The 13,697-nt window shown below is 36.6% G+C and overlaps 1 protein-coding gene across 9 annotated transcripts in view; it reads right to left on the reverse strand.

Moving 5' to 3' along the window:
• Spidr (scaffold protein involved in DNA repair) overlaps positions 1-13,697 on the reverse strand; it is a 419,506-nt gene that overhangs the window by 367,717 nt on the left and 38,092 nt on the right. The gene's annotated exons all lie outside the window — the stretch shown is intronic.

The raw sequence follows: 13,697 nt of genomic DNA on the forward strand, positions 1-13,697 counted from the left end.
AATCCAACAATAAGTAAATAACCCAATGTAAATATTGGCTAAGGCTGGGGATGTAGCTCAGTAGCAAAGCATACAGAAAAGAAAAAGAAACAAAGAAAAAAGAAAAAGAATGAAAGAAAGAAAAAGGCCAAATATCTTAACAGACAGTTCACAAAGTAAAAGAAACATACACAGAAATGGCAAATAAGCATATGAAAAGGCATTCTAGGGCCAGGGATTTAGCTCAGTGGCAACATGCCTGCCTTGCAAGTGCAAGGTCCTGAGTTCAATCCCCAGTACCAGAAAAAAAAGATGTTCCATATTATATGTGACCAAGGAAATACAAATTTAAAGATTATATTAGATTAAAAAAGGAAATCCAGGGCTGGGGATTTAGCTCAGTGGTTCCGTCACTTGCCTTGCAGGCGCAAGGACCTGAGTTCGATCCCTGGTACCAAAAAAAAAAAAAAGGAAATCCAGAAGGATGTCAGAAAATGAAAAAATATCCCGTTCCTAGATGGCAGAACCATCATAATCAAAATGGCTATACTTCTAGAACTGATATATAGAATTAGTGCAATTACAATCAAAATGCCAACATCATTTTTCACAGAGCTAGAGAAAACAATCCTAAATTTATATAAAATAAGAAGAGATACAGAATAACAAAACCAATTCTGGGTAACAAAAGCAAAGCAGGTAGCATCACAACCCCAGACTTGAAGTTATACTATACAGCTACAGTGATTAAAACATTATGGTACTGGCACAAAACAGGCTTGTGGAAGAAAAAAAAACAAAACAGGCTTGTGGATCATGGGACAGAATAGAAGAAGCAGAAACAACCCCAGGTACATACAGCTGTTTCATCTTTGACAAAGGAGACAAAAATATACACTGGAGAAAAGATAACCTCTTTCATAAATGGAAACTGGATATCCACATGCAGAAGATTTGAGTCTAGACCCATACACTTCACAGGTACTAAACTAAAATTTAAAAGTATCAAAGATCTAAATTGTTAAAACAGAAATGATCTGTTGCAAGACAAAATAGGTACAACTCTTAAAGACATAGCTGTAGACAAGTACTTTCTGAACAGAACCCCAATGGCACAAAAAATAATAGCAAGAATCAACAAATGGGACCATATCAAATTAAAAAGCTTCTGCACAGCAAAGGAAACAACCAACAGAGTGAAAAAAAAAACCAATCTACAGAATGGGGAAAAATTTTTGCCAGCTATTTCATGGACAGAGTACTAACATCAAGAATAAAGAACTCAAAAAAGACAACTGAAATGAATAGACACTTCTCAGAAGTACAAATGGCCAATAAATACATGAAAAAAAAATACTCATCATCACTGGCCATCAGAGAAATGCAAATTAAAACTAGAGTGAGATATTATCTTACCCCAGAAAAAATGGCTACCATCAAAAAAAATCTAAAAATTAGGGTCAGGGATGTGGTTCAGTGGTGCCACACCTGCCTGGCAAGTGCAAGGTCCTGAGTTTGATCCCTGGTACCACAAAAAACAAAAAAAACCCAAAATCTAAAAATAACAAATGCTGGTGAAGATGTGGAGAAATAGAAACTCTCCTGCACTGTTGGTGGGAATGTAAACTAGTACAACCACTATACAAATCAGTGTGGAGATTCCTCAAAACACTAAAAGTAGAAATTCCACTTGACCCAGCTAACCCCCTCCTAGGTATCTTCCCAAAAGAATTAAAATCATGAGGGTTGGGGATTTAGCTCAGTGATTTTGCCGCCTGCTGCGCAAGCGCAAGGACCTGAGTTCGATCCCTGGTACCAAAAAAAAAAAAGAATTAAAATCATCATACTACAAGGATGCATGCATACCCATGTTACAGCAGCATAAATTAGCTAGATCTTGGAAACAGCCTATATCCCCATTATACACTATGCTGCCATAAAGATAAACTTGAGGCATTTGTAGGTAAATGAGTGCAACTTGAGAACATAATGTTAAGTGAAATATATCAGACACACAAGCTCAAATATCATCACATGGTTTCTCTTATATGAGAAACACTACATATATACAAAATAAAGAACAAAATAGAAGAGAAAAACAGGAAGTAGGGAGAAGTTCAAATACCTAAATTATATTTTCCATTGTTTTAAAAATATTTAAATATATGCTAATCTGTTCCATTTATATTAATAGTTTATCTTAGTTCATTGAAAAGAAAGTTTGTATTATTATCTGTTTGTTTCTTTTTAGTAACAATCTTTTTGTTGTTGTTTTGGTTTTGGAACCAGGGATCAAACTAAGGACCTTGTGCTTGCAAGGCAGGCACCAGAACCACAGAACTAAGTCCCCAGCCCCTGTAACAATCTTTTTGGATATGTCTTCTACTGAGTAACTACTTTGAAGATAACTATACACAATGTGATAACTATTGTTATTCTCTTATTATTTAGTTATGAAAATTTGTTTTATTTTTTCATAAAATAAAAAAAGCAAGAAACATTTACATTTCTCAACCCAATCAAGTTGACAACCAAGATCAACCATCACAATTGACATAATGGTCAGTTTTCGGGGTTTTTTTTTAATTCAATCCATTTTTTTTTAGAATTTTAATAGTATATATTTGTGATATAGACATAATGAATACATTCATCATCGGGAATAAGTACAAATACATATAAGACTAGCATTACCCTGATACCAAGGTCACATGGGATACTACAAATTAATACTCCTTATGAGTATAGATTTTAAAACCCTCAACAAAATATCAGAAAACTGAATCCAGCAACATATTGAAAGGATATACACTACAATCAAATAAGATTTATCCCAGCAATCCAAAAATGTCCCAACATATAAAAATCAATCTAATATACCATATCAATGGAATAATGGAGAAAATGGTGTGAGCATCTCAATTGCTTTAGAAAAACCATTAAGTAAACTCCAACATCCTTTTCTGATAAAAGACACTTGAACTCTAGTGTGAGAAACTGAAAGTGTAAATAAGGATTAAAATGAATAATTGATTATTTGAAATAGGGAAAAAAGGTTCAAAGGGGTAGGGGAAGTGGGAAGGGAAGGGGAAAGGAAAGAAGGGAAAGGAAAAATTATGAGAAAAGGAAAAAATGGAAACAAAGTCTTTGTAAATAGGGAAGGGTGGAGGGGGTGAAGGGAGGACAAGGAATGGGGAAAAAATAAGAACCAAGATGCATCATGTACAGGTACAAGCACCCAATGATAAAGGTAAATGTACTGTATACCTAAAATGTACCAAAATAAAAGAATTTAAGGAAAAAATAAAAATAAAAATAATTTTTTAAAAAGACACTTGAAAATCTTCAAATAGAGAAATTCTTCTACTAAGTATAATATAAATGTCTAGGACATTAGTAAAGTACACTTCTGGGTGTGTCTGTGAGGATGTTTCCAGAGATGATTGGCATGTGGGGCAAGAAACTGAGGATAGGTACATCCTGAAAATGGGCAGCATCATCCAATAGGCTGAGAAATCCGGTGGCACAAATGAAAAGAAGGAATCGCTCTCCTCTCTCCCCACACTTCCTTTCCTCCCTCTCTTCTGTCCACCATGAGATGAGATGCCTACTCTACCACATGCTCCCTGCTGTGATGTTCCACCTCATCCTGGGCCCAGAAGCAATTGAGTCAAGTGACCGTGGACTGAAACTGTGAGCCAAAATAAATCTTCCTTTAGGTTGATTTCCTCAGGTATTTTGTCACAGTGATAGAAAGCTGATTAACATATCAATAAAATAAAAAATTTTAAAGTAAATTAGACACATGGTGGCAAACTGAATGTTGCTAAGGAGGTACTGATGGCAAGGATGAAGGCAAACAGTTGTACTTTACATTATTATGTAAAAGAAACTGTATAGAGGGGCCAGGGATTTAGCTCAGTGCTTCCGCTGCCCGCCTCGCAATCACAAGGTCCTCAGTTCGATCCCTAGTACCAAAAAAATATATATATATATATAGATAGATAGATAGATATAAGTTTGATTGTTTGGGGAAAAGATAAAGAGATGGTTAAAAAAAAAAAACAAGATAGTAAAGTTGTTTGACCATTACGTTACTATCAACTTTCATTTTACTGGAATCCTTTCTTCTCCTTGGATAACCCCTGAAATAGTGCAGAAGGCCAAAAAAAGTAGAACAACCTAGATGTCTCAGAGGCATTTTTGGAAAAACAGAAAAATAAGGTAGTATATCCAAATTAGGATATCAGGGGACCAGAGCCTAGAAAAGTCCTCAATTCTTAAGGAAAAAGCACTAGCCTCAGATGCCTCTGCTACAGCTGTTCTAACTATAGAAGCCAGAAAAGGAAAAAAGAATAGATTTTTCCAAAGCACCAAAAGATTTCTCTATGGCTTTAAAACCCAAAAAGTTGGTTGGATCATAGCCAATTTTAGGTAAATCCTTTCTAAAATATTTGTAATCTGAAAAACATCTTTATTACAATTGATGTTTTTTAAATTGCTGGCATTTAAAGAAAGAAAAGCAAACTGACCATACTACTGAAATAAATCCATGAGAAACAAATCTTATTCCTTCAAATTTCTTGTGGGCTCTTTTCTTCATACTTTCTAAGAATTTTTACAATTACTTACACTAGTATTGTCTTTTTCTGGCCCCAGAAATGTACATTCATGGTAAAGAGAAGAATTAATTTCCTTATGTTGCTTTACTTTTGGGGGGGGGGGTACCGGAGATCGAACTCGGGACCTTGTACTTGTGTGGCAGGCACTGGAACCACTAAGCTAAATCCCTGGCCCTATGTTGCTTTACTTTAATATAGTACCTCTGAGTAAATTAGCATCAAACTCTATACTCTCTTAGAAATTCAACTACCTATCATATAATCCCAATTTAAGACTTTAAATGCAAATTAATTGTTTTCCTTAAAAAAAGTGGTCCATTTTAGTTTTCAATTTCTCCATAAAGAGTTCTATTTGGGGCAGAATTGTGACTCCCCCCCAAAAAATTCATCTGTAGAAATCTAAAGTCTTCAACTATAACAACAGTTGGAAATAAGGTCTTTAAATAGAAAATTAAGTTAAAATGTGAATGCTAGGGTGGACCCTAATCCAATGCAACTGATGTCAGGGATGCCAGGGATGCAAAGGCATAGAGAGGCCTCAGGAGAAAGTAATCCTGCCAGTACCAAGATCTTGGACTTCCAGTCCCTAGGACTGTGGGAAAATAAAATATCTATTGTTTAAGCCACCCAGTCTGTGTGTTTTGTCATAATTAATACAAGTACCATTTTCTCTCAGGTATTTCTAACTGAAAGCAGCATGAACTTAAATGATTTCTTCCTGTTCCAAACTGATTTCTTCCCCTACTAAACAACTGGTGAATGGCTAAAAATCTCTTTAAAAGCAACTTTCACATTTGTAAATTTCGGAACCATTAACACTTACCAAAGGATTCACACAACTACGAAAGATTATTAATAATATAGATGTTAATAGCTCTACCTTGTGATTAAGGGAAAAAGAAATGAAACTTCATAGAAGGTCTTGATGTTTTCAGCGAATGAGCATAATGCCACTGCTGATTTACTGGCCAAGAAAGCCAATGCGCATGTAAAGAATTCACCAGATAAACTGACCCTAACAAAATGGATACACCAGCAGTCAGGACATTTGGGCTCTGCTGCTATGCACAGTGTCTGTTGCTACTGTTTCTCACCAGTAGTGAAAAATAGACTCCTGGTAGTGTCCTTCACCCAGGAGGCCCCAAGCTTTCATTATGTTCAAGAAATTCAACAGTCTTCGTGTCACAAGATAACTTCACTTGCTCAGAAAATATTACCACTAACCTCAAACAATGTAACAATGTAGTTGGCTCTGAATCCTCTTTGGGCTGTATTCCGAGGACTACCCCTTATAAACATTACGGTACACTTCGGCCAGGGATTTAGCTCAGTGGTTCCACTGCCGGCATCCCAAGCACAAGGACCCAAGTTCGATCCCCGGTACCAAAAAACAAACAAACAAACAAAAAATATTATGGTACACTCAAGAGTTAAGATTGGTGCCTACCCAAGGACCAAAATTTCCACTCTATTGCAAAAAGGGAAAAAATGTGTTAAATCAATCTACTTCATCCAAACATCACTCATTCAGCATTAATCAATCACAGATTATGATACATCAAAATGCTTCTACAATTATCAACAGGGCTATATGGCTTGATAATGCAAGGTTAAGTATAGATAAACCTTCAAATCATACTCCACAAATTGTCAAATTACCGAAGTCCTGTACTAATGTGTCTATAGCTGCTAAAAACTATGTTATCCATTTTAATATAACCTTCCCTATAATAAAACCCTGTGCTAAGAGAAAGAGAGCTTGGTATGATACCCTCTTGGGGGGAGTAGGGACTAGCATGGGATTAGCTAATTCAATAGATTTGGAGGTATTGGAGAATAGATTAAAACATACTGGACAAGATATTTCACAAGTAGTAACAATTAATGCTCAGTGGTTACAAACTATTATTCAACCACATCAGAACACAATAGATTATCAAAAACAAATATTAAATATTTTTAATAGGACTAAAATTAATCAATTGAAAGTGGATATTAACCTAACTATATTAGCTAATTGGACTATATGCTCTATAAAACATTTATATGTATTAATTTTTAAAAACATAACAGGTTCCACTGCTCCCAGCCCAGAGGAAGGGGCTTCCGAGCCACCATTCCACCGCTCCTAGCCCAGAGGAAGGGGCTTCCGGGCCACTGTTACACCACTTCCAGCTCAGAGGAGGTGAGCCGCGCAGGCACTAACAGCACCCTCCCACCTCTGTCGAAATGAGAAGACACGTAAACAAGTCTAACAACCAAACTTCCAGATCACCTATGGTAATTCCAAAGGGAAATGAGATGGAACACTCTGATACTCCCACCTGAAATCCCTGAACTGGCAACAAAAGAGGATCTGGAAAAAATGAAATCAGAAATAATTTCTCAGATAACAGCAGAGATTGTGCTAGTAGTGCAAGACATGATTAATAAATCTAGAGAAGAACTGAGGAAAATGATGGAATCTCAACATAGGAAACAAAGGGAATCCATAAAACAGATGCAAACAGATTTCAAGGAGATCAAAAACTCCACTGAAAGTCTACACAGCAGAATAAGCCAATGTGAGGACAGAATTTCAGATATAGAAGATAAGATTGCTATTAGTGACCAGGAAAAGAAAAATTGCTTCAAAATGGTAAGGGAAAAAAAAAATCGTAAAGGACAATGAGAAATCAATCCAGCAGCTGCTAGATGATGCAAAGAAGAATAACATAAAACTGATTGGAAGGCTAGGGTTGTAGCTCAGTGGTTTTGCCACCTCCTGCGCAAACGCAAGGATCCAAGTTCGATCCCCAGTACCAAAGAAAAAAACTGACTGGAGTCAACGAAGAAACAGAAGAGAGTGCAGATGACATAAAAAAGCTGTTCACAGAAGTAATGGCAGAAAACTTCCCAAGTAGGGGAAAAGAATTTGACATACAGATAAATGAGGCATATAGGACTCCAAACAGTCTTGATCAAAAAAAAATCTACACATAGGCATATAATTGTTAAGATTCCAGCACCCCAACAGAAGATCAAAGTTCTACAAGCAGTTAGAGAAAAGAAACAAATCACACACAAGGGAAAGCCCATCAGAATCACAACAGACTTTTCAACACAAACCCTCAAAGCAAGAAGAGCTTGGAGTGACATATTCCAAGCCCTGAAGGAAAACACCCTCCAACGCAGATTGATGTACCCTGCAAAACTATCTTTCAAAATTGATGGAGGAATAAGATACTTTCATGACAAAGAGCACCTGAGGAACTTCATAAATACCAAACCAGCACTCCAAAAAACTTTAGACAATATCCTAGGAAAACACAATGAGGATCACAACCCCAGGAAGCCCAGCAGAATGAACCCATCTGGCATGACAAGAAATTAAATGTAAAGGGGGAGAATCCAACAAAAAGAAAAAATCATGACAATGATAAGTCAATATGTATCAGTTATAACCATCAATATTAATGGTCTCAATTCACCAATCAAAAGAAATAGACTGGCAGAATGGATCAACAAGCAAAATCCAACAATATGCTACATACAAGAAACACACTTAATTCAAAAGGAAACTCATAGACTGAAAGTTAAAGGGTGGAAAACAATACTGCATGCGACGGGAACCCCAAAAAAAGCAGGAGTAGCTTTCCTCTTGGCAGATCAAGTAGACTTCAAACCAACACTGATTAAGAGAGACAAAGAACAACACTGTATCCTTGTAAACGGAACAATCTAAAAGGCACAGATGACAATCATAAAAATCTATGCACCAAACACTAGTGTGCACAACTATATAAAACAAATACTAACGGACATGAAAAGTCATATATGCACTAATACAACAGTAGTGGGGGACCTCAATACCCAACAGTCACAAATAGATAGATCACTAGACAAAAAATAAGTAATGAAATACTAGAACTCAACTGAACTCTTGAACAAATGAACTTAACAGATGTTTACAGGGTGTTCCACCCCACAAAATCAGAATACACATTCTTTTCAGCTGCACATGGGTCGTTCTCCAAAATAGACCACATACTAGCTCATAGAACATGTTTAAGTAAGTGCAAAGGAATTAAAGTTATCCCCTGTATATTATCAGACCACAGTGCGAAGAAATTGGAGATCAATAGCAAAAGAAACTGCAAAAATTTCATAAACACATGGAAATTGAACAACACACTTCTGAATAACCAATGGATCACAGAGGAAATTAAAGAAGAAATCGGGGCCGGGGATTTAGCTCAGTGGTTTTGCCGCCTGCTGTGCAAGCACAAGGACCCGAGTTCAATCCCCGGTACCAAAAAAAAAAAAAAGAAGAAATCAGACAGTTCCTTCAATTAAATGACAATGACAATACAACATATCGGAATCTATGGGAAACAATGCAAGCAGTCTTACGAAGGAAATTCATAGCAGTGAATACACATGCTAGGAAAACAGAACAAGCTCAATTAAACAACCTGATGCTGAACCTCAAGCTTCTAGAAAAAGAAGAGCAGGACAAACCCAAAGCTCATACAAGGGAGGAAATTATAAAGATCAGAGGAGAAATCAATGCAATGGAGACTAAGAAAACGATACAAAAAATTAATGAAGCCAAGAGTTGGTTCTTCAAAAGAATAAACAAAATTGACAAGCCCTTAGCAAAACTTATCAGAAAAAGGAAAGAAAAGACCCAACTCCATGCAATTAGGAATGAAAAGGGTGAAATTACAAGAGACCCAGCAGAAATCCAGAGGATCATCAATACCTACTTCAAGAACCTATATGCCAATAAGATGGAAAACACAGAAGAAATGCACAGATTCCTAGATACACATGAACTGCCAAAGTTGAACAAAGAAGACCTAAAAATTCTAAACAACTCAATATAAATCGATGAAATTGAAAACGTAATTAAAAACTTACCACCTAAGAAAAGCCGAAGTCCTGATGGCTTCACTACAGAATTCTACAAGACATTTAGAGAGGAGCTACTGCCAGTATTGTTTAAACTCTTCAATGAAATTGAAAGGGAAGCAATACTCCCAAATTCATTCCTAGAAGCAAGAATCACCTTGATCCCCAAAGCAGAGAAAGACCCAACCCAAAAACAGAACAACAGGTTAATCTCACTAATGAACATAGATGCAAAAATCCTTAATAAGATACTGGCAAATAGAAGGCAGAAGATCATACACCCTGACCAAGTGGGATTCATCCCAGGGATACAGGGATGGTTCAACATACTCAAATCAATCAATGTAATACACTATATCAATAGAGCCAAGGACAAAAACCATATGATTATCTCCAGAGACACAGAAAAAGCACTTGACAAAATCCAACATGCATTAATGATAAAAACCCTACAAAAAATTGGAATAGATGGTCTCTACCTCAAACTGATGAAAGCCGTCTATGAAAAACCAACAGTCAATATCATACTAAATGGTCAAAAACTGAAATCCTTCATACTAAAATCAGGAACAAGACAAGGAAGTCCACTATCACCACTCTTGTTCAATATAGTTTTGGAAACATTAGCCACAGCAATTAGACAAGAGAAAGAAATAAAAGGAATAAAGATAGGAAATGAAGAAGTCAAATTGTCATTATTTGCAGATGACATGATACTCTATAAAGAAGACCCCAAGAACTCCAGCAAAAGTCTTCTAGACTTAATAACCAAATTCAGTCAAGTAGCTGGTTAGAAGGTCAACACACAAAAATCAATAGCTTTCCTCTACACCAATGACAGACTCACTGAGAGAGAAATAGGGCAAATGATTCCTTGCACAATAGCATCCAAAAAACTGAAATACCTAGGAATCAACCTAACGAAAGAAATCAAAGACCTCTTCTCTGAAAACTATAGCACTCTGAAGAGAGAGACTGAAGATGATATCAGAAAATGGACCGACATTCCCTGCTCCTGGGTAGGAAGGATTATTATAGTGAAAATGGCCATACTTCCAAAACTACTATATAGATTCAATGCAATTCCAATTGAGATCCCAACAGCATACTTCATGGACCTTCAGAAAACAATCCAAAAATTCATTTGGAACAAGAAGAGACCCACAATAGCAAAAGCAATTCTAGGTAACAGAGACATGGCAGGGGGTATCACAATCTCCAACTTGAAACTATACTACAAAGCTACTGTGATAAAAACGCCATGGTACTGGCAAAGAAAGAGACCTGAGGACCAGTGGAACAGATTAGAAGATGCAGAAACAACGCCAGACACACTCAGCCATCTCATTTTCGATAAAGGACCCAAACACCCTCACTGGAAGAAAGCCTCTTTAATAAATGGTGCTGGAAAAATCGGGTTTCAACTTGCCAAAGATTAAAACTAGACCTATATCTCTCGCCATGCACTAAACTAAAATCGAAATGGATTAAAAATCTAAATATTAAAATAGAAACACTGAACCAGCTAGAATGGAGGTTGGGTAGAACTCTTGAAGACACTGGTGTAGGAAAAGATTTTACGAGCAAAGCCTTAGTTGCCCATGAACTCGCACAAACAATCAACAAGTGGGATCTCTTATTAAAAAGCTTCTGCACAGCAAGAGGAACCACCAGCAGTGTGAAGAGACAACCCACAATGTGGGAAAATTTTTCACCAGCTGTTCATCAAACAAAGGTGTACTATTTAGAATGTATAAAGAACTTAAAAAAAAAGAAAACCAGACCTCCCAAATTTAAAGACCCAATCGAAAAAACAGGCATCCGAAATGAAGACATTTCTCAGACAAAGAAGCAGAAATAGCAAATAAACATGAAAAAATATTCAACATCACTGGTCATTCGAGAGATGCAAATGAAAACAACACTGAGATTCCACCTCACCCCAGAAAGAATGGCTGCTATCATGAAATCAACCAATAACAAATGCTGGCAGGGCTATGGGGAAAGAGGAACCCTGCTCCACTGCTGGTGGGAGTGTAGACTGGTGCAACCACTATGGAAATCAGTATGGAGATATCTCAAAGAACTAGGACTGGAAGTCCCATTTGACTCAGCTATTCCCCTGCTGGGTATCTTCCCCAAAGAATTAAAAGTATCATACCACATGACATATGTGTACCCATGTTCACAGCAGCACAATTTGTAATAGCTAAAACTTGGAAACAGCCCAAATGCCCATCAACTGGAAACTGGATCAAGAAAATGTGTTGTTTTACAAAATGGAGTACTACTCAGCCATAAAAAATGAGAAATTAGAGACATTTATAGCTAAATGGATGCACACTGAGGCGATACTGTTTTTTTTTTTTTTTTGGTACCGGGAATCAAACTCGGGTCCTTGCGCTTGGGCAACAGGCGGTCAAACCACTGAGCTAAATCCCCGGCCTGAGGCGATACTCTTAAGTGAAATAAATAGGACACACATGTTTAAATACCGAATAGTTTCTCTAGTGTGAGAAACTGAAAGTGTAAATAAGGACTAAAAGGTATAATAGATAATGTGAAATAGGAAAAAAAGGGGCAAAGGGGAAGGGGAAGTAGGAGGGGTAGGGGAAAAGAAAGAAGGGAATGGAATATGAGAAAATGGAAACAAAGTCTTTGTAAATAGGGAGGGATGGAGGGGTTGAAGGGAGGGCAGGGGAAGGGGGAAAAATAAGAACCAAGAGAGATTATGTAAAGGTGCAAATTTCCAATGATGAATGTCATTATATTGTATACCTAAAATGTACCAATGATTAAAATGAAAATTTCATAATGCAAAATAGGAAGAAAAAGTCCAAAGGGGTAGGGGAAGTGGGAGGGGTAGGGGAAAGGAACGAAGGGAAAGGAAAAATGATGAGAAATGGAAAAAATGGAAACAAAGTCTTTGTAAATAAGGAAGGATGGAGGGGGTGAAGGCAGGTCTGGGAATGGGGAAAAAAATAAGAACCAACATGCATCATGTAAAGGTACAAGTTCCCAATGAGAAATGTAAATGTATTGTATACCTAAAATGTACCAATAAAAGAATTTAATAAATAAATAAATAAACAAACAACAAATGCTAATGATTGGAGAGACGAATACTTGGAGGATTCTGTTTAATGCCCCATCACAATTTTGGATGAAGGTTACAGCTCAAAATGTGACTTGTAATGAGATGTTATGTTGGGGCTCTATTGTATGTTTTTTGCCTCAAAAAACTAAGTTAAAAAAAAAAACTAAGATATTGTGTGCTTTTCATGTATTACCTATATAGTTCAATCTGGTTATTTTATGTTACCACCAATAGAAGGAACTCATATTGATGATAAAAATGTTACCTATTCTTTACAAGATTGTGTGTTAACTGACCAAGGGCCAAACTGTGATGGCCTTCTCCATAAAATGGAACCTTGTTTGCTGCAACATTCTGTAAACTTATGTATTCTTACTTTATATCCTGTATCTAATTTTTCTGTTCTTTATGAAATTGAAACACAACATGTTTGTTTCGCCAGCAATAATGTTACCAAATTAGGCCTAATGAGATTATCTGCTCCATTCTCTGGGTGTCTGCAGCACCTAGAGATCCTTTACTGGAATGGGGATGTTTTCTTCTTGTCTCCTGATCTGGTGAATGATGTTTCTTTAACTTCGGTGCCCAAACCTCTTCCTGTCCCCTTAATCTATTTACACTTGACCTCTTTAAAATCTATAATTCAGGAATCTCAACTTTTGGATAAACATTTACAAAATAATCAAAAAGCCTTAAATAAGCATAGATTACAAGCTCAAATAGTGGCTGGAGAGTCACAAGAGATTTCTCATATAATAACTCTAAGATTGTAATCACCATTAATATGACTTTATTTCAAAGCAGTACTGCTAAATTATATTTTTCTGCTATCTTTACTCCTTTATTATGTACCATTATTGTGTTATTGTGTTTACTATGTATTTGTAACTGTTGGATGTACATCAAAATATGTACCAGGTACCACCACCTTATAGTTAGCACCCTTTCTGTCTACATGAATCTTCATAACTCTAGGGCCAAAATGAAGGGATCATGATAGTAAAGAGTTAAATCAGATTCCTGTGACCGAAGAATGACCCTGATACATGCCTGTTCCTTGGAGGATTGGCTACCCTCCACAGAACAGGAGATATTGATATAGAGTG

This window comes from Heterocephalus glaber, unplaced genomic scaffold (genome assembly GCF_053883595.1).
Source record: "Heterocephalus glaber isolate CG9 unplaced genomic scaffold, H.glaber_assembly_v1.0 deba00000281, whole genome shotgun sequence".
Classification (NCBI taxonomy): Eukaryota; Metazoa; Chordata; class Mammalia; order Rodentia; family Bathyergidae; genus Heterocephalus; species Heterocephalus glaber.